The 21,160-nt window shown below is 42.4% G+C and overlaps 2 long non-coding RNA genes across 9 annotated transcripts in view; one reads left to right on the plus strand and one right to left on the minus strand.

Moving 5' to 3' along the window:
* The window catches only part of LOC125700739 (uncharacterized), a 104,506-nt gene that overhangs the window by 74,408 nt on the left and 8,938 nt on the right, over positions 1-21,160 (plus strand). The window contains exons 5-9 of one of the 4 annotated variants that reach the window (XR_007380043.1): positions 728-8,471; positions 11,052-11,224; positions 14,667-14,742; positions 15,618-15,692; positions 17,256-17,373. This is a non-coding gene — a long non-coding RNA (uncharacterized LOC125700739). Of the gene's footprint in view, positions 1-727; positions 8,472-11,051; positions 11,225-14,666; positions 15,693-17,255; positions 17,374-17,493; positions 19,546-21,160 lie in introns of those variants that run through there. The other 3 variants (XR_007380042.1, XR_007380041.1, XR_007380044.1) reach the window with 3 other exon arrangements.
* The window catches only part of LOC125700738 (uncharacterized), a 197,990-nt gene continuing 187,938 nt past the window's right edge, over positions 11,109-21,160 (minus strand). For 3 of the 5 annotated variants that reach the window (XR_007380037.1, XR_007380040.1, XR_007380035.1), the window contains 2 exons: positions 20,710-20,800; positions 11,109-11,221 (listed from right to left, as the gene is read on the minus strand). This is a non-coding gene — a long non-coding RNA (uncharacterized LOC125700738). Of the gene's footprint in view, positions 11,222-15,685; positions 15,870-20,709; positions 20,801-21,160 lie in introns of those variants that run through there. The other 2 variants (XR_007380038.1, XR_007380036.1) reach the window with 2 other exon arrangements.

The raw sequence follows: 21,160 nt of genomic DNA on the forward strand, positions 1-21,160 counted from the left end.
ATCAGCAAAGCCTGAATTTTAATATTTGTTATATTTAGGGCAGATGATCCATGCAGTCAGAATCAAGGATTAGGAATTCATTTTGTAAAGCACTACATAAAAACACGACAAAATTTGACCCTGGCTCCAACTCTCTTAGTCCACTTGAGTCTAATTGTAAAAGCAGGATCAAAATCTAAAGAGAAGCAAATGTAAATGGTGCTAGTAAATGTTTTTGCTTTTGCCTTTTCCCTTGCCCAAGAGCTTCTGTACACAGAAGCACTGAGGTAGTAGAGGGCTGCTTTGTGCATTGATAATACAAAACAAGATTAGTCAGGAGCAATAAGAACCCCAGCTGTTGTCTGCTGGTAGAAACCTTTTAAAAAGAAAAAGGAAAGAAAGTTATTTGATAATTATGAGGAAGGAAGAGCACATAGCTTGAAGTGACTGGCTAGTAATCAATTCCTGCTGTGAGCATTTTTGTCCTGACCATACGATATGTGAAGAAAAATGAGAAGCATGCATAAAGAAATCAGCACAGCTTCTTAAGTGGAAAAACAGAAAGTTCACTCAAAGATAAACAGCATAGTCAGCATGACATGAAATCCCATTGTTTTAATATAATATCTACTTTAAATGTATCAACCTTTCAAAACAATTAGGAGTGTGGGAATAATCATTTTCCCTTCCACTGTAGTGCTTTTTGTGTGTATTTTGAAAATGATTCTTATCTGGTTTGCTTCTACAGCTCCAACTTAAAGGTCATCATGTTCGATCAAGATATCGTCTCGTGACAGCTTTGTTGGTATTCTCAGCAGTGCTTGGGAACAGTGGCTGATCTTTCATCACAAACTGTAAAGGCGGTGGTGCGTGCACATAATCCAGAAATAATGGATATTCCTTTTGAATTTTAATTTAGAACTAATTAGCTGTTTTGTTTTGTTTTTTCATGTTTGTATTTAGAATGCAAGGATTGGCTTTGGCCTTTGGAATAGATTTTGTCACTGAGTTTCAGGAAGTGAAAGACCTCTCTGAACCTCAGAAAAAGAGGGCTCATGAGCACAACCACTGCAAAAAATGAAATTGTGATTGTAAAATTCAGTGGCATAGAGAATGACAATAGGCTGGAATATCTCCAGAATGCTAAAAAGCCCTCTGACAGTTGTGGAGATGAGAAGGCGATGAGATTCATCCCACAGAAATCAAATATAAAAATACTGAAACGTTAGGGATGTGGAAACAAATCACCCTGAGAGGGAAGGAAGGCAGCATTCGTTGTTCTGGGTGGCTGTTCCACTGGCTGACCCATGGCATGCACTTTGCAGTACTTCAGAAAGACACTGGCATGGGGTCATCTGTTGAAATATTAACAGAATTTGTCTGCAGTGTTTCCAGTAGTGAAACTTGGCTTTTTTTCGTTCCTTTCATTCACATGTGGCAGCATTATCTCTGCTTATAGCCAGTTCTTTCCTTCCTGTAGCAACAGCGCTGTGTCTGCAGGAAGAAGCAGGGCTGGGAAGGTGGAGACAACGGTGTCCATGGGCGTACTGCATTTCTCTTAGCTTCAAAGAGGCAAAGTGGGGAGTAAATCCTTCACAGCACTGAAACAGTTATCAAAGTAATCCTGTGGAGAGTCTGCCATCATTACAGATCCCCTTTGGTCCTAACCTTTGAAGAATAGATGGAGGTGCTGAGTAGAGACTGAAAATCTTGATTCAGTTCCCAGTGCCACCAAAGCACTGGGAATTGCTTTGCACAGAGGAATAATCCCTCTGTGATTTATGGGGCAAAAAACCTCAGCCTCTCTCGATTCAGTTCCCCATGCACAACCACACCGAACTCTTTGGTGTAGGAGTGACCTCCTGAGATGTTATTTGTTTATCTCACTGCCCCTTGATTGAGTCCCTAGATGACAGCAGTGTGAAATGAGCTGACCGGCTCCTTTCTCAGGCAGCTTGCTCCCAAACAGCACAGACACTGTGCTGAGTGTCCTTGCTCTCAAGTCATTTTGAACATTTTACTTTTTATCAAAGGATGTTTTTTCTTTGAGATGAAGCCATCTGCTCAATATTTAATAGTATTTTATAATCCCCTGTTTTCTCCCTAGAAAAAGCCCTTAATATGAGTCATAATACAAACATAACTTGTAAATGAAATGTAGGCCTGGATCAATACCCTTCTCCTTGCTGCAGGGTAGCATAATCACTGAAAGATGTTCTCCTAATTGTTATGAGGACAGGGAATTGTTTCATTTATGTAAGTGAAATGTGTTGTTAAGTTGTCTGATGATGGGAGTTGACTCTGAGGTTTCTGTACTTGTGGCAAAATGTCAATATTCCTAAAGCATCTTGCAGTCAGCAGTTTCAGAGGACAGGTTATTTGCAAAATAGCCTCCCCATTATAATCCAGTGACACACAGATCTGCTCCCTAGGTTCCAGCACTGGCCTTTGCAAATCCAAAGTTAAATGGATTCTGCTCCAAGAGCTGAATTGTCACTGAAACTGCTGTGCTTCAGACAGATTTGCTGTTACTGAGAAAATAGGGCTCCTACATCTTTCTACTGAATAATTTCTCAGGGACATGTCTTCAGTGCGTGGTAATATGGGAATATTGCAGTGCTGTAACTTTTGGATAAGCTAATAGACATGCAATCTTAGTTAGTGGAAACCTAGATGCTCACAGACTTACTTGGGCAGAACAGATCCCCCCCTTCCCAGCCCTCATTTAAGGGCTGGCAGTGAAGGCAAGAGGATCTCACTGGAAAACTATAAAAACAGCCCCCAAAATTCAATAGGAGTGTATGCAGGTATTGTTTAGTACGTGTAAATGTATTCAAACTTCATTAGCTAATACCAGTGCCTTCAGCAAAGTTACTTCTTGATTTCTACTACAGAAAAACTTAAGCTCTGTTTTGGTGGGCACTAGGATTTTTCTCTGTGTAATAAATGAAAATTACATTTAAGCATACACTTGAGGTCTTATCCCACCATCACAAAGTCCTGCATGTTCAAGGGATGCTATTCACAATCACTGAATTCTCCATTCATACTTGCAGTGAGCCCCTCGGTACGTACAGAGCCCCACTTGTCCTCTTTGTGAACTGTTGGTCAATTTTTTGCCTTGGATCATTTCTGATAGGCAAGAAAACCAAGTAGGTATGTTCCATAGGAAAACCACATTTGCTTAGACTGTGCTTCCCAGTTCCCATTTTCCCCAGCACAGTGGAGATCGTGTGTTCTTCTCATGCTCTCACCAGCTTACTTTTGATCTTCCATAATTGCTTTTTCAGGGGCAGTGACAAGCACTTACCTCAGCAGGTGAAGATTACCCTTTCCTCTGTTGTTTCCCTTACACTCAACACAGGAGCTGCTAACCTGAGTTGCTTCCCTATAGCATCACCATTATACTGCACAACAAAGATGTCATGTTAAAACGTTATCACAAGAACCATCCTTGCCATATTCGGCCTGGTCTCTTATAGCAAAGAGGCTTTTCAACACGTATCTGCAAATCGTCTCCAGCAGGACCTTTCCCTGACCTGCGACAAGCAAGTGTGCATCTTTCCTATTGCATACTGAGACTTGCAGTTGCCTGGGGTGCAATGCTTTGGGGTCACCTGGGCTTATCAAGGTCACTCCCCTGGCATTTTGCTTTCTGATAAGCAAGGTCACAGCCTTGGACAGCAGCCCCGCAATTTGTACTTGTGCTGCGTGGACTCACACCTGTGTGCGTACTCAGCTCTCACCCAGATAAAATAGCCTGTGATGAATTCCACTGTAAGAGCAGTAAAAAGAAGTGGTGTGAAAAGGGTTTGGAGGAGCAGAGGAAGTACATCTAGAGAGCACTTGAAACAGCCTGTTAAGAAATTGCAGTGTAATGCACAGCTCCTTGTCCTCATCCACAAAGAGAACCCTGCAGGCAAAAGGCACCTAAGCAGGTCAGGTGCCAAAGGCTGCTCTGCTCTCTGTATTCAATTAGCCAGATGCAGCAAAATAATGGACTCTATTCATTGAGTGCAAGTCTCTCTTATCGCTTGTTTGACTTGATGTGATAGAATCACCATAGATAAAGGTGCAAATAGTACCTCATTGTACCAAAACCTCAAAATAATATGCTACTAATGAAGGCAATGTTAGTCATATAAACATTCTATAAACCCACTGAAGCAGTGATGGAGAACCTGGTGGGAAGGCAGAGCCAGCCCAGGGGAGCTCAGGTGCATGCAATGCAATGCAATGCACTGAGTGATGGAAGGGTGGAACCAGGATCCCTCCCTTCCCAGCCCTCATTTAAGGGCTGGCAGTGAAGGCAAGAGGATGTCACTGGAAATCCCTGTGTACCTGAAGCTTTCTGAAGGTAAGCAGCTTCTTTCCTTTATTTCTGTGCCCACAGCTGTTGCATTGTTGCATTTAAGCAAACCTTCACTTGCTGCAGTCTAGGACCTTGCTGGCCTGCTGTCATTGCTGTGCTTCCCATTGTGTAGATTTTACTTATTCACTAGGTCACACTCACACTTGTTTGAACTGTCTCTTACTTGGAACTAGATGATCTTTAAGGTCCCTTCCCACTGAAGCTGTTTCATGATTCTGTTTCCTGGGATTTAGTTTCTCTGCCATAACCTCAGAGACAAGCTGTATAGGTATAGTCCTGCACTAGTTCTCATTCAGAAAAAGCAGAACAATTCAGGATTTTTGCAGCCCAGTAAGTTGAAGCAGTGGTAGTTCTCACCACCCAGCACTTGCCTGACTTGCATAAATGTAAACGGAGGAATTTCACCAACTACTGCATAGCAAATGTTATTGTGATTTTTTTTTTTTCTTCCAAAATACTTGTACAAGAGAATCAAAAATATTTTGTAGGGAAAAGTAGGGAAGCTTAGGATGCAGCCTGAACAAGAAGTTGGTACCTTGCTCTGTCTGAGACCTGACCCAAGGAAGCTGTTGTAGGTAAAGGTGCTTTATCGTGTTACTTGATGTTTTTGTTAGGAATGAGGATTTTCATGTTACTTTCAGATAGAGAACTACATCAACTATGTCTGGCTGCCAACATTTTTGCCTCTTATGGAAGTGATCAAGTTTTGTCTAACCTGTAGGGGTGGAAAGAAACAACATTATTTAACACCTCAACATATCAATTTCCTGTTTAGTTTGATGGGCTGACTATGATTTACAGGGTTTCATTATGAGACTCAATTAAATATAGAATTTGTAATATTCATGCAATTTCTATGCCAAATATACACAGTGCTGATACAGCAGGGATCTCAAAATATCAACCACCTGCTTGGGAGGAACAGAATTACGAATGCATCTCCTTAAACAATAATTCATCATACTCAAAGTCTAAAGTTAAGCTACTCCAGAGCCAACACAGCTGCTTTATCTTATCAAAGGGGTACTGCTGACTTACAGTGCCTGTTATCATTCTTGTAACTCTTGACTAAGAATGCAGTCAAGGATTTGGAGGCCTGGGAAGCAGCGCTGAGTGTGGCATGAAGGATGGAAACCCAGAATTGTGAACTGCATGTCCACACTGCTCATGCAATGCACCAGGAAACCAAATCAGTCAGGTTAGGGAACTTTAGGGAAAACCTTTGAGTACCTCACTGAGAGCTGCAGGGAAATAACCTGTCCCTCTCGTCAAGGATCTTCTTCCTCAAACCCCTCCACTAAATAAAGAAGGTTATAGGAGCGAGACTTCCCTAAGTGAGCTCAGATGCAGTACCAGCTCACAGGTCACAATGCACCTTTTTCCCTTGGGAGGGATGCTCTACTCAGAAGAATGAAGCTAACTTTAATCCTCATGACTTGGTTATAAGAGGACTTTGATCTGACAAGATGTAGATTTGCAATTGTTATTTTTCCAGACAGACTACAGGCTACAGACATGCTGGATGCTTAGAGGACCTCCTTACAGTGTGGGGATATATGTTCATAGCAAAAATGAGATTTTTGAATGTGAGTGGGGTTTGGAGGCTGCAGTAGCACTACAATATCATAGTGGCTTTAAGCCCATTTTCGCTGCAAGGAGGCAGAATCCTGCTGTGCTTTCAGACAGGTGTTAGTCTAATTGGTCCTTTAGAACTTATATTTTACATCTTCCCTTAGCGGCCAGGTTCACTGATTAAGTATTCTTCATTAGGAAGCTTTTCCAGTCTCTAATTTAAACCTTTACTTCGTGTGGAGCCAGGCACTTTCCTTCCCCCTTTGGTGACCAGCACAGTATTTCAAAAGTACCTTGTCCGCAAGCGTTTTGAGAGTTAGGCCTCTGCTACCACATCATTTTGAAGCTCCACGCATTCTCCACTTCCTTATTCCTTATAAAAATGAAAAATGTTTTCCTTCTTTATAATGCCTGCTGCTCTCCTGGAGTTAGGGATGCCTCAGTCCTTCCTGTCCTTTTCTCACTGACTCAGATCATTTCAGATGGCTCTGTGAAGTGGCCGTTGGAAGCTCTCAGTCAGCAGTGGGGCTGTCGTGGTGTTAATGAATCTTGCTAAACAATTTAGACATCCTGCGATAAAAACCACCAGAGGAATTTCCACCAGCCAGAGTACGAGCAATTCTAACACTGCAAATACAAGCTGGTGAGAAATATCAATATAATCAGTAGTATCCTTGCTTTAAGACATCAGCTATTTATCTCTGGCAGGTTTGCCTTATTGCTTTTTCCAAGACTGTCTGCTGGGAACACATTCCTGACCCAGAGCTCTTCCAGCCATGGGGTGGATGTGTTGGTGCAGCTCAGAAGGACGTGGGTGCCTCTGCCAGCTCACATCTAGACACCACATAGAGCCAAATAGCTCAGGAGTGTTTGTATTACAGAAAACACACACTTCTGAGAAGGCTGTGACCGCCCTCTTATCATGAGGAAATAAACCTTAGGGCTTTAACAAATCAGGGCAAGGAAGAGTGTTTTCATCTGAACTAATGTTGCCTGAAGCATAAAAATAAACGTAGGGCTGTTTTCAGACATAACAGGCTCAGGATAGTGTAAAAACACAGCAAGAAGACTTAAGAATTTGAGATTACAAGCTGGTTTGCTTATCTCATCCAAAAACATCTTATAATCAGCATTTTCATCTCATCAACCATCTCTTCTTACCTTTTGTTCCCAAACAGTGCTGCAGGCTTGGTTCTGGGATGGCTCTTCAGCATCAGCAATGTCTGCCTTCCCCATTTGACAGAAGCTCTATTTCAGTGATGCAGAAAATTAATAGGGGCACTATATTTCCTTTGTATCCAGACCTAAATACTGTTTCTATGGCTGCAAACATAGTAATTCTTGAATGAATGGAACAAAGTCAGACTCCTTCCGTGTGATTTCTGAAGCTGATAGCAAAATCAACCATGAAGGAGCATAGACAGAAAAGCTGCTTCATTCTAACCTTATTGGGAAAAACTTCTTTGCACCAATTAGAGAGATTACAGTGCTCAGAGTGATGCAGAGAACTAAATAACCAGGCAGATACACTAACCGAATGTCACTTAATCAGACAAGAGGAAGCAGTACCCAACAGTGAGCGGAAAACGTTCCGTGGGACGAGCATCACCTCACATATTAATTTCCTATTTCTGTATTCACATCTTCTGTGGCCTCTCCAGCCTCTGCCCATGAGCAGCTCTGGCATGCACGAGTCCCTCCTGTGCTGGGTGGAAGGAGCTCTCGGTGCGTGGCCATGTGTGCCCAGGATGCTGCAGTCGTGCATGGGCTCAGCACACTGCAGCACAGTAGTGAAATAGTCACACGTCAGGAGGAAGAATGTGGGTTCTTGCTTTCAGCTTCGCTCATTGCAAATCTCTGCAGGGCATATCATGGGAAAACTGACGCGTCACTGAAGGCGCAGAAAGAAAGAATGCCAGAAAAGAGGTGAAAAACAGAAAAGCCTGAGCTGATGCTCACTCTGCTCAGGTGTAAGGCTTTGGAATAATAGCTGTGCTAAGGTTTATAGAAGTCATTAAAAACCCTTTGTGATACTTGAACTGTGCTACTGAAAAATAGCTGTTTCCACCCAGAGCTAATAAATGGATGTTTGAAGCGCAAGCTGAGCTAATGTGAATTCATGCTCAACTGTGCGTGTCATGTTTGGATGTAAACACCCTTTTCACATTGTACCATACCACCCCAGTGCTGCTGTGCTTTTCATGTATCTCTGTGGTACTTATATCTCAGCTATCATTTGATAGCTTAAAATGCCTGTACTAAAATCCACTGCCTTTCAATTGGGCTGAAGATGTCAAAGTATATCTACGCATATGTAGTCCAGTTAAAGTTTTATGATTGAACCAAGTTGCTCTGAAATTGCAGCTTTTTTTCCCCCCCCAAAAAAAAACCTAAAATGTTCTTTTCCTGCCTTGTATTGTAGGTAACATTTGAAGAAAGAAAGAAGGAAAAAATGCCAGACCCAAGCCTTGCTCACCTGGGGATCCTGCGTGGGATGTAATCCAGCCCTGCTTCAGGACACAACCTTCTGCATTGCAACCAGCACCAGGTAAGGCACGAAAGCAAAACACATCCCTGCTCAGAAGTCCACCACAGAGACTTTTCTGTTCAGTGTCAAATGTATACTGAATTCTCCTGCATCACTTTACTCGTTGCTTTGTCCTTGTCTGCCTGAAGATGAGGGAACATATCTCAGCCTGTTTCAAACACAGCAGCTGCAGTGATTTCAATAGAGTGATAAGTATTTATTCTAGCAGGAAGCCTTACCCCAAATCTTTCCTAACTGTAAGGTCATGCTTTCTGCTAAACAGGATCTTCCATGTGGCATTATGTTAAAGCATGCAGTGTGTTTTCAGCAAACACACACAATTCAGTAATTCATTTCACTGATGACAGGGCGAGGGGAAATGTCCACAAGTTGCACCAGAGTAGGTTTAGGTTGGATATCTGGAAAAATTGCTTTACAGAAAGGTTGTTAAGCAGTGGAATGGGCACCGGAGGGAGGTGGTTGAGTCACCATCCCTGAAGGTGTTTAACAACAGTTTGGATGTGGTGCTCAGGGACATAGCAGAGGGTTGTTAGAGGTAGGGCAGTATGGTCAGATTGTGGTTGGACTCGATGATCTTTAAGGTCTTTTCCAACCTGAGTGATTCTATGACTCTATGAACAGCCCCATGGTGACAGGAATGACCACAGTCCCCTATACCTGTAGAGACAGATAAAGACAAATATTTTTACTTTATAATCATGTTTTTATATCTTTTTAAACATTGCATAAAGCCAGATGCCATGCTATGGTAACAGAGGAACAAGAGAAGTAGCATTCTTAATACTTGAAAAAAAGACAAGGTTTTTCATAGGGGTGAAAGCTTTCTGTCTAGCAGGAGAATTCTTATTGAACTTGCTCCCATCACATTACCTGTTCACGTGCTCCTCACCATGCCCTGCCCAGCAATGGGCCTCCTCCCTGCTTTGTGCAAAGGAAGATTAAGCAGGAGGGTAAGAAAACAGAGGGGAAAAAAATGCATTTCTTTGCAGTAAACACAGCCTGCAGCCATCGGTTTCTCTCAGCACTGGATGGCAATTATTTCTGTGTAATAAGCAGTCACCCGATGACCCTCCCCTTCAGCGTGCAACGCTTCTGCTGTCAAGTGTTAATCCCTTTGTTAGCTACTCAGCTGCACATTCATTTAGGAGGGCTAATGACTTACACTGTTCCTTCTCTGCATGATTTCAGCAGACGTGTAATTAGAGGTGAATGGCAGCTTCAGAGGTACGGCTACCACTGGGGCCGGGGGCAAAGTCAAAGTGTTTGTCTGATTTCACCACGGGCTGTTCCAGTGAGTGAAACCATGTGGGCGGCTGGAAAGGGGGGGGAAGGAAGTAGGAAAGGAGAAGCCTAAAAAAAAAAAAAAAAAGGATAAGAGTCATTGTTGGGCATCTGGGGGAGCTCGGATGTGAAAAACGAACGTGTTTCCAAATATTTTTTTGTTGGGGTGTCAGACTGTGAGATAAATGCCAGCCTGTTGTATTTTGAAGGTGAGCTGAGGAACTGCTCATGCGCCTCAACGGTGCCTTACAGACTACAGCCTCTTTTTTTTAATCTAAATGAAAGCCATCAGTGTCTGCAACACCTCAAGAAATATCCCGCAGCTCTTCCACCATGGGAAGATGTCCTTCTGAAGTCCAAGTGAATCCTTGTGTATGTTAACATCACAGGATGGAGTAGAAAAGTAGAACAGGGAGCTGAGGTCCTGACGGATCTGAGATAACAAAAAAAATCCACCAAGAACCCCAAACCTCTTAGCTCTGATTTGTATGCATAGACAAAGCACAGTCTGGCTGAGCTGCAGCGTTGCTCCCTGTCCTTGCAGCCGTTGGGGCTGAGCTGGATCCCAGCAACGTGCAGTAGCTGCTGCTTGTGGTGCTGTAGGGTAGCATCCCCAAGGCAATGAGTTACTGCTCCTTCCCAGCAGAAGCACAGCATCTCACACCTCCTACAGTTGCATATTCTTTCCTGCTTTCCCTTTTTTTCCTTTTTTTTTTTTTTTTTTTGCTCAGCCCTGGTTCCTCCCAGCAGTGTGCCTGCAGCCAAGGGCTCCCTTCTCTTGTCTGTTCTGGAGTGCAGTGTCTCTTGCATTCACACCCCTTGTGCAGACGCACAGCAATGGCTGATACCACAATTGTGTTAAAGAACACCAACTTCCATTCTCTTGGTTGGTTAGGAGATAAGCAGAGTGCTAGTTTTATGAATTAAGATAACACACCTGCACCAGTGCTTTGAATTCAGGGGCGTAATTTCATTAAAAATGACAAAACAGAATAAATCAATAACTAATTAAAAATGGCTTTAATTCAAGCCGGGCTTATGATCTAATATCTCACACAGTTGTCTAATACAATTATAAACACAATTTCATGGTTAATGAAATATAAATGAAGCACAAAGAATGGCAAGCTCCAAAGAAACTTCTCCATCAGTTGCCTTTGCAGCCCCTCCACCCCGCCTGCATCTCTGTCCCATCTGTTAGAAGTAGATCCAATGGTGAACAGCCGTCACAGTACAAACTGGAGTCTCACCACTCATACGAAGCCTTATTATTTCTCTGCTCTTTCTTTCCCCTTGAAGCACTGAAGAGCAACTCGAGCAGCCTCAGAGGAGATGACACACATTGGGCTTCCAAGTCTACATCCATGCAGACGTGTTGCCATCGTTGCCGGGCAGCTAGCAGGGACAGGACGTGGTGTGGCTGACAGCCTTGGGATGAGGATATTCAATTCTGAGTGACCTGTGATCTGCTGGTAAGCAAACACAGTAAATGAACATTTCTGGCACTTCTTTATTTCATCATCTTTTTCATTAATAGTGCTATTCTCTTTTTGTGTTATGACAGTGATTGCTCTCCATCTGACTAGCTGTCTAGCAGTGGGTTTGGTCTCCTTTTGAAAAAGACTTGTGTGCAATTACACACCTCACAGCTATGTACAGGTAGACCCAGGTGAAACACTGGCACCGTTTCCCACTATTTTCTCATGTATGTATTCCAAGAGCATCAGTGGTGCCCATCCTCACTGCATGCCTCAGCGTGGGAGGGAGAGGGTGAATCAACCCCATTTGATTTGAGCTGTAATGATCGTCACGAGAAAACAAACCCACTAAAGGAAGCGAAGCTGTACAGTGAGTGAACATATATTGTTTTGTTGTGGTTTGGATATAATTGGATTGAAGTTCGTTGGAAACTTAGCCCAGACTCAGTGAAAGGTTCACACAGCCTCAGACCAGCAGCTTTGCGTGGCTCAGGTTTAATTATGAATGGTTCGCTCAGCCTCGGTAATGACTCATATTCACTAACTATCCCTTCTATGAGATGTGACAAAAGTGTATTTCAGAGATGTGAAGCATAATTATTTAATGATGAAGTAAAGTTGATTAGGAAGCCTTTAAGCTATTAGGCTCTTGGTAGGATATTTTGCAGTCAGTGAATAAATGAACATAATTTAATTCTTAAAAGCTCTACAGCTCCTGCTGGCTCTGAAAATGATACGCAGCTAACAAGTTAGGGTTTTTCCCATTATAGAATTCTATATGCTACAACAAAGAGCATACAGAATTCAATGCAGTGCAGGGGAAAACTATTCTTAGTGACTATGCAGGCTAAAAATGATAGAACTTACATATCCAGTAACAATCGTGAACCTGACAAATCAAGCTTGTAAGCCTGTGGTGTGATCTGAAAACCTAACAAGTTTCCAAGAAAGATCTCTGGTTTAAAAATACTTTCTGGATTCTCTATTTTTTCTTCTTTTTTAATTCTTCATGAGATGTGCAAGACAGAACAGCATGAGACCAGCAGGCAAATGGCTGTGCCATGGAAGGAGTATATTTATATATGATGTAGCTGTGTTCCAATTATGAAATTGATCCCTGTATAGAAATCCCTTAAGGGTGGCTATTAATGAGATTGCCCGCTCTGCGTGCATCCAGTAACAAGATTAGGTATGCATTTATCCTGAGTAGAGATAAACCAGCAACAAGTTTGTGCCAAGATAAGACAGTTCTGAAAGGCAATTAAACATGGGACATAATGTGCGTGCATGTGTCTGTGAGAGGCTGTGGGATGGAAAGGCTGTTTTCATCTGCAGAAGTGCTTCTGAGTGTAACAGGTAGGGAAGCAGGCTTTTCACAGTGGTGAGATTAAATCTGAGCTTAAATAGCCAAATACTTGAATTTAGAATGCACTAGTCAGTTTTATGAAATGTGCAGATTGGCCTTTTTGGCTTCTCTTTTAATGAGAGAAGATTTTGTCAGATCCAATGCCTGAAATGTATCGTCACTTCAGTCTGAAAATCAGGCTATGAAGTTCTGTAGGAAATTCCTTCTCTCCTTTTTTTATAAGATGAGAACTTCATTTTCAACTGTAGTGCCAAATGTGCAACTTCCTTACGTTATTTTAAAAACGTGGATATTTGACCCTTTGCCTATGGTTTGCTTGAGGTAAAGGAACAGGCTTTGCCCATGCATTCACTGATGGCAAGGCTGTAGGGTTTCAAAATACCCACAAAATCAGTATTCTGTCCACTACATGGTGAGTGTGTAAGCTGTATGTAGGAAACGTGACTGGGAACTGTAGAATGTTGCTGCATAATTTTAAGAGCCTTCTGGTTGCCAAAAACATATGGTCTCTATTAATAAGGGTATTTAGCATTTTTCTTCCTAATTTATTCACAGGTAATTATTTGCTTACCTAGCTCAAACTGGGCCAGAATCCAGCTCTTATCTGTCGTGGAAAGCTGTCACATTTCCCTCTGCCTTTCGCCAGCCCTCACTTGAGAGCAGCTATGCATCTGGCCAAGCAAAGCTGCTCTGTTCCTTCTCACTTATAGTAACAGAGTCTTGCCTGGCCATTAAAAACTTTAGTTTCTAAAAGTATTGTGAAAAGTACTTTTCAGAGTGCTGTGGCACTCAGTGATTCATAAGAAATAACAGATTCAGCTGCTTCTCCTGTTGGCTGCCCGCTCCCTGCTGGGACAGCTGGCTCTTTCCAGGTCTGTTTCCATGTCACTGCAGTGCTCAGCAGTGCCAGAACATCATCTAACCAACACTTCAAAGACTCCGGTTTGTCTCACCTCTTGTGGTGCTGCATTCAAAAGTTAAAGAAAATATAAAGAAAAAAAACCACCTCCCTAAAAATTCTCATCAAAGATTTACTGATCAGACTCCAGAGTCCAGGCTCTGTCTGCAAACTCTGATGCTTTTCTTTCTATATGTATCCTTCTTTCACTGCCCCCCTCCAATAATCAGAATCCCAAAGTGTGCTCTTTCTGATGAGGATTAAGCCATGACCTGCATGTGATTGCAGGAAATAAGCCTTTAAAATATGCCCAAATGCGCTGCTTGTTTGAAGTCACTGATCCTTAAAATAGATGTCTGAAAAAATGTGTAATTTCAAATGCTTCTGCAGATATTGTTCCAGTATGTGTAACAAGGGGTCACATCAAGCCAAGTTACATCAGTTGTGCTCTGTTGTATCACGAACTGAGCCAAATGAATCAAAATATACAGTAATACTTCAACTGATAATGAAAACTTTATACAGTTTCTTTCCCTAGATACTTCTTAGGAAGCATTAAGATATTCAGCATGATTTGAGGGGGTGGTTATTTTAGCTATTTGCCAAAAAATCTTTTCGCTGTGCGGAGTATTTTAATGTCACTGATGATCGTCCTGCTGGTCCAATCTCCTCAGCCACTGCATGGTCTGATGGCACAGCCTACCTTGGATGGGCCATTTCTTCCTCCCTGCTCCCCCCTTGTCTGTCTGCTCTCCATCATTTCTTGTTCAGTGGTAGCCTCCCTCAGAAGAGCGGTCACAGCGGGGTTGGGAGCTGGTCCACCACTGATTAATTCAACTTAAATTAGGAGTTGCTGTTGTCTTGTTTTTTGGCACCTTCTGCTTTGTTCCTAGCCTGGAGCATCTGAGCTTCAGATGCTTTTGCAAGAAAGATGTGCAGTTGACTCTAAGCTCCGTTTCTCAAGTAGGTTTAACTATCATGACTGTGCAGACCAAGAAGAGGCTGAACCAGCACAGATACACAGGGCAGAGTGGCTCAGTCATAAGAGGTTCTGAGAAGCTCCAGAAACTTGGGAGAATGCAGAGACACTTATCATGAAAACAATTTCCACTTGTGACCTTTTTGCTCAGAAATGGTGATAACGTACTTGATATTTTTCTTTCTTTTTTCAGGGACGTTATGAGATGTTGGTCATGACGTGCTATCATTGAAACCTCTGCAAGAAGCTGATGCTTCAGGAATCCTAAGGTACTCCCTGTCATTTATAGCTCCTATTCCACTTGCTGGTGAAGCTTTTTCACTGTCATTTAATGTATTGAGTACATGGATAGCAGTAGAACAGTACTGTTCCCTCCTCATTAGTCTCTCAAGGCGAAACATAATTTGGTCCTACTTCATATTAATTTAATCTTAACAAAATCAAGATAGGTTCAGAAGTTCCACCTTTACTGAGGTTCTCAGCTCTGTTATGCCTGTGTGCATACAAACCCCATGAGAAAAACAGTTCAGGCTTTTCCACAGCAATGATTAAAGAAAAATCACAAATGCAATGGAATTCAAAGCAACAGGCAAAGGTCCAGCCTTCGCTGGGTCAGTGTGCACAAAATGGAAGGGCTCGTTACTATAGATGGGAGAGGAGCAGAGCTATGCCACAGATGGGTTTGTATTTGATATCATCTACTGACAGTGACGGGTCACAGCCTCACCACAGCTGAAGTCTGTTGAGGGCCACCTCAGAGCCTCCCAGCAGCAGTTCAAATACTGCATGGTACTTATTTGCATGCAATTTGAATCTACCCTAATAGCGTGCATTGCTGACAGATAGAAGGAAAGGATTCACTGCCCGCACTGAGCCAGCACCGACAAGCTGGGAGGTGAAACCTCAAGAGCTCCACTGAAGACAGCTAAAGCCCCCATTGCTGCACACTGTGGTTCATGCACAGTCACAGAGAAATAAATCTTGGTTAAATTTTTGATGAGCTTTCAGCTGCTGTAAATAATTAACTAGGGTCTCTCTCGTTTGAACACGGGTGCAACTTTTCATGTTTCGAATGCTTCCTGCCTCGATCCCCAGGGGATCGCTCAACTTATTCAGGTCACTTCTTTTATTTATTTATTTGCAGCATCACCAGTCGAAACAAATTTTGAACTTGCAAGCTGGGAAGGGAGAAAGCAGTTTCCTTTTGATCTTACTCCAGGTAAATCTCCAGGGGAGCACATGTCTCGTTTGCAGTAGTTGAATAACAGAGATTGATAGGTTAATCAGTTCCAATACGTTTATGGAGTAATACTGTGTGCTCATAGCTGAAGTTTTGATGCTTCTCAAGTCCACGTTGTTTCAAAGATGATAGTGCAGGATAACACAGGACAGCTTCCTAAAGAGAGATGCATTAATGAGGACACCCCTGTGTCCCCCCAGCTAAAGCACAGCCTGCTGATCCTGCTTTTGATGTGCTGAAGTATGACAGCACGAGTGCTGAAGTCAGTCCTGCATCACCACCAGGTAGCAGCATGGAAAATAAGGTCTTAAGAACAATCATTCTGTCCCTTCATTAGGTATCAAAAAGAGCTTAGATGTCATTTTAGGTGGAAACTAGGCTATCTTGTGCATGTATGAAGTGGGCGTAAAATGTATTAAATACTGGATTCAGGCTCCTAATTAGGGGCTTTGATGTCCTATGATAAGACTTTAATGTGAAAATTGGACTACTGAAACAGCTCCTTCCTAACGACTCCATCCTGCTGCCGTCCAGCTTGGTTGTTCTCTATGTGCACACAACAGGTCACCCACCACTGCTGTGGTTGGAGGCTGAGCACTGTCATACTTCCTATTTCAATGCCTATGGGCACTGTCATACTTCCTATTTCAATGCCTATGGAGCATGATTTATTACAATGACAGGCCATACTGCTGTTTGCAATGCAGGCCTAGCTCATTCTCAGTTTTTAATACAGTTCCTCACATAATCTCCAGCACTTGAGGAAATATATTTATTATGTGCATATTACAGAATAATTTAAAATCAGCTTTTGGGTCAGTCTTTTTAATTACCTATTTTATCAGCTGTTTTTGACTAGCAGTTTAAATAATTGTGTTCGCCTAATATCTGGAAATGTAATTGCTTTTAGACATCCTTTATTCCACTCCTGTTGTCATTTTTGCAAACTGCTCATGTTGGCACCTGTCTGTGCAGTGACAGATTTGTGATGACAGCTTGCATAACTTATTTATAAAATGATGAATTATTTTGGAATTTAACTTCAAGTTCACAGACTGGAAAAGTGGAGAAACACCTGCTTCTTGCAGAGGACCTGGTAAGGAAGTCCAAAGGAAACTATGCGTATAGGGGAAGCACATGCAAAGTGAAACAGAACCTTGTGGGTCATTGTTATGCTAGTCCAGGCTTCAGCAAGCACTCTATGGATGCAATCCTAAATTAAAAGTCTCAGTTGTTGGGGCTACAGAGTGTGAGGAAAGTTCCAAAGACTGTAGTCCACTGGACTCTTGTTTTACTGAACAGTGGGGATAAGTGGTCTCCTCCCAGGATCAGATCACAACAGGAGCCAAGGGGAAGTGAAGGGAGAAAGGGGACCTTTATTCCTCCAAGTATATTCCACAACTGATGCACAACTGATTAAAAACATACTCTAAAAGGGAAGGTAATGCTAAAGAGATACTAACAGCTGGGAAATGAACAAACAGCTTGTGTCACATAGGTGATAGTTCCTGTTTCTTACTGAATGTTTTCAATAAATCACAGGCAGGGAGCAAGGATGCTGGACCATTGTAATTCAAAAGAGGAAAGACACAGGCAGTCCTATTGTCAGAGCCTTCATTCAAGTCCACTGAAGGATGGGAAGCACGACCAAAGACAAAAGGTAAGAAGGATGGGAGGGAAGGGGAAGGAGGGAGGAAAGGAAGGAAAGGGGAAAGGAGAAAGGGAAGGGCCTGCCTAAGTACCTCCCAAAGGACCAGAATCATATGCCTTTGTGTTCCAGGATTTCAAGGATTACCTGCCTCACTCCTCACCAGCTCCTCACCAGTTGCTGTGAACAAACAATCTACATTCTCAAATAGTTACTTGTCTGCTATCAGACCCTGCTCTACAGTCACGTTTCCCACAACTTTCTTGCAGAGAGTCCTGCACTGACCGTGTTCACCCCTCCCAGTATTTCTTCCACACACTATGGGTTGTTTATCCATACTTGCATGCAAATATCCCATCTCATTTTGTTCTTTTAAAGTGCCCTTTAAATATAGCTTTTCAGGGAAGCAGCCTGTTTCAATTTATCTTAGTTGAAAGTAGGGCTATAAATCTCTTTGGTTTATTTTATTGATCTCAGACAAAATTACAAATATAAATTACGGCTGCTGCAAATTAAATGTTCTAAGCAAATGCACCAGTAACACGTGCAGCAAAGGACACAGCAAGAACAGCAGACAACAGCCAGAGCCTGCTCTCTGTGCAAACCCTCAGCCCCTGTGCTCTCCTCCTGCAGGCAGCCTCATCTACCCACCATGAAAGCTCCAGGAGAAACACTGCACTTCAAGTGGCACTGTGTATTCCATGTGGCCCAAGCTGAAATACAGAAATCTATCAACAGTTTTACTGTCCCAGCAGTTATCCTCATTCTCAGATTCACTATCAATGTTGGCCACAGGGTCACGCTCCGCAAGGACAAATATCAGGTGTTGCTGCTTCAGGTAGCACGCGTTTCCTATGAAGGAGCTCCCATTTCACAAGGCAGCGTAATCATCAGTTTTCTACACCGCTGCCACTCAGACCCTTATGCACAAAGGTTTCTGTTTACCAGGTCATAAAATTGCAAGTATAATAGCAGTGACTTTGCTGCACTTGATAAAACTATAAAACATTTCATTTCGCTGCCTACTGAGCTTTAAAAAAAAAAATGACATTGGAAAGGAGACAACATTCTTGTTACCATCAAAGTATTTCAAAATATCTGCTTTTCTGCTTGTGATCTGTGGACGTGTGTTTTTCCTTCTCTCTACTTTTGCAACTATTTTTAGACATGGACTGCAAAATCCAGAAAAAAAGAAAAGATTACTTTTATTCTTGCTTAAGTTTTGTATGATCACAAAGCCTCTGAATACGTATATATCTGTACGTAGTAGAAGTATTCACATGCCTACCAATTCTACAAAACAGGAAGTCTGGTAAGTAGACAAACTCTGCATTTAATCTGCACTCAAAAAAAGCCCAAACAAACAAAAAACAACCACAGGACACACTGAAAATGCCATGACTGTCTCTCTGGCTCATGGAACTGATTTGCTCCTAAGCCAGATTCAGATGGACCTAACAGACCCTCCCAGCTTGCAAGCTGCTCATAGATGGCCCTTCTGTGCTCACAGCAGGCAGAATGCCTCGACTTTGTCTGCTCTCATCATCTAAGCCAAGAAATAAGAAAAAGTAGTAAGATTGAGGAACAATTTCTTCCCTGATAATAAGTAGCTGCAGTTAAAGGGAGACCTCCAGAGATAACTGGTACCCATGGCATCTCTGCGCTTTTTGAAGTCAGATGTTTTCTTGAAAGACAAGCATTCAGTCAGGATCCCCAAATCCTCGCTTTTTTAATGGTGAAATTAATGGGAACCTCACTCTTACTCCCAGTCTGATATCAACAGAGCAGTATGAGCAGGACTCAGCAGCATGGGCACAGGGCTTCTCTGGGTGGGCATGGTTGGCCTCTGCTCTGGGAATCGTGTTCATGTAAACTGCCATCTGACATTCTGCTTTATCCTCCACTGTACATCAGTTTCTGTAATTTCATTCATGATTTACTTTGACCTTTAGCTGTGTTTGATATTTTCTGGTACAAAAGCTTGACACTTAATAAAGGAAATTTCAGGAAAACATCAGCCAGCGAGCTAAATATCTGCACAGGAAAAGCAGATTTCCTAGTGAAGTGAAAAAACAAGAGGATTGCCTTGCTGTCAGCTTAGGAAGACCTCCACAAATTCAAATCATCAAAAGAGGGATCACCTTCTGCCTCAACACCACAGTTTTACACATACTTCTTTTCAAAATACCCCGGTCTTTCATTCAGCTCTTATGGGTAATCTCACTCTACAAATTTCCCTCTGAGAAGATTTTCCTCCCCACCGTGTGTCAGCCCAAGCTCCACCACAAGAATGCAGTTAGGCATGCAGCAACTGCAGAGAGCACCTTGCACACGTCTGCTGGATGCAACATTTCAACTCCAAGTAGCATCAACATCCAACGGTACGTGCTGGAACTTCAGTGTTAAATGGCAAAGAGGCAGCGATGAGGTTAAATACCTTTCCTGTGCCTACAAGTCACAAGGCTTGAAATGTTTGCTTATTGAACCGTAACTTGGTAGCACGAGGTCTGGGCAATAGCAAACCTGTCCCTCAGCAGATCCAGCCCCTCTTCTGCAGTCATTTGCAGAAAGGAGAAAGCTTTTTGCATTCAAAACTCCCAAGGAGCTTTGTGGGCAAATGAAACATGAAAATCTCTTTGATCATGCTTAAATATTTCAGAGAGGTGATCTGGCTTTGGAAGTTTAATTACCTTAAGCCATGAGAGGACAGAGAATGAGGGCAATGACAAAGAGAAAGAAAAGAAGAAATGAACTTTTTTCCAGGACAAAGGGATGTTACTATTTATGAACCTGCAAGAGAATTAGAGCTGAAATACTTAGACAGAAAAAAAAAGATGCTTTAATTAATGATGGTAATTCTTATGAAAAGGAGCAGATTGCCAGCTCTGAAAACTGCCAATTCTTTTTATCCACAGTGTCTATACAACCTTAGGGAGGCTGTTGCCCCAGTATGGGACATTGCCTTGAGCTGAGAAGTCCAACATCTCAGTGGTCACAAGCTTTGGCTTTTGCTGCAACTGAGCTTTGCAAAGTGAGTAGTTATGCACTACATCAATTCCACGATACAATCAAGTCCTTTGACATGGGCAATTTGTCCCTAATGATTTGAGTCAGCCTATAAAGGTTACCAAGAATCAAATCCTACTGAAGTAAATGTAGAGAACCACGGGTCACATTCAAGGACCAAACCTGAGGAAGTCATGGTAAATGGATTACCAGGTCCTTCTAGTAACTAGGGAAAGTCTTTTTTAAAAAAATAAAATAAAATTATAAAGAAAAATGTAACTCCTCCATACACACAATGTAACAATTGATGCCATTCAGATGAAGTCAATTTTGGTTACTTACCTATTATCCTGTTTAAAGAGCATCCCTTTATCCCAGTCCTGAGGAGCATCATAGCTGTGGGGCCATGTGGCACCAGCTGCAGAATTTGTTCCTGAGTTAGAAGAGAGGGGGAGGGATTGTTTTTTTAGTCGTTAATACATGCTGGAGTAATGAGGTGTTAGCAGAAGTCTTTCACCATCTCCCTCGACATCCTGTTCACCCCCTCTGCAGCTGGATGGGAACTCCACCTCCCAGAAGCTGCAGGCAGACAGACTGGGGTACAAATACCCTGGTAGAAGGAAATGCCATCTGACTGATCCCTGAATTTCTAGTTCCCAGTGGCTAACAAATGCAGGTAGCTCAAGCTAAAGCAGAAGGGTACCACAGCAGCTTTCTTATGGGATGGAAAAGCAATATTCTTTAGTACCAGGGACTGATATTACATAGATTAAGTCAAATGTATCAACTTCAC

The sequence above is a fragment of the Lagopus muta genome, chromosome 15 (assembly GCF_023343835.1).
Source record: "Lagopus muta isolate bLagMut1 chromosome 15, bLagMut1 primary, whole genome shotgun sequence".
NCBI classification, from domain to species: domain Eukaryota; kingdom Metazoa; phylum Chordata; class Aves; order Galliformes; family Phasianidae; genus Lagopus; species Lagopus muta.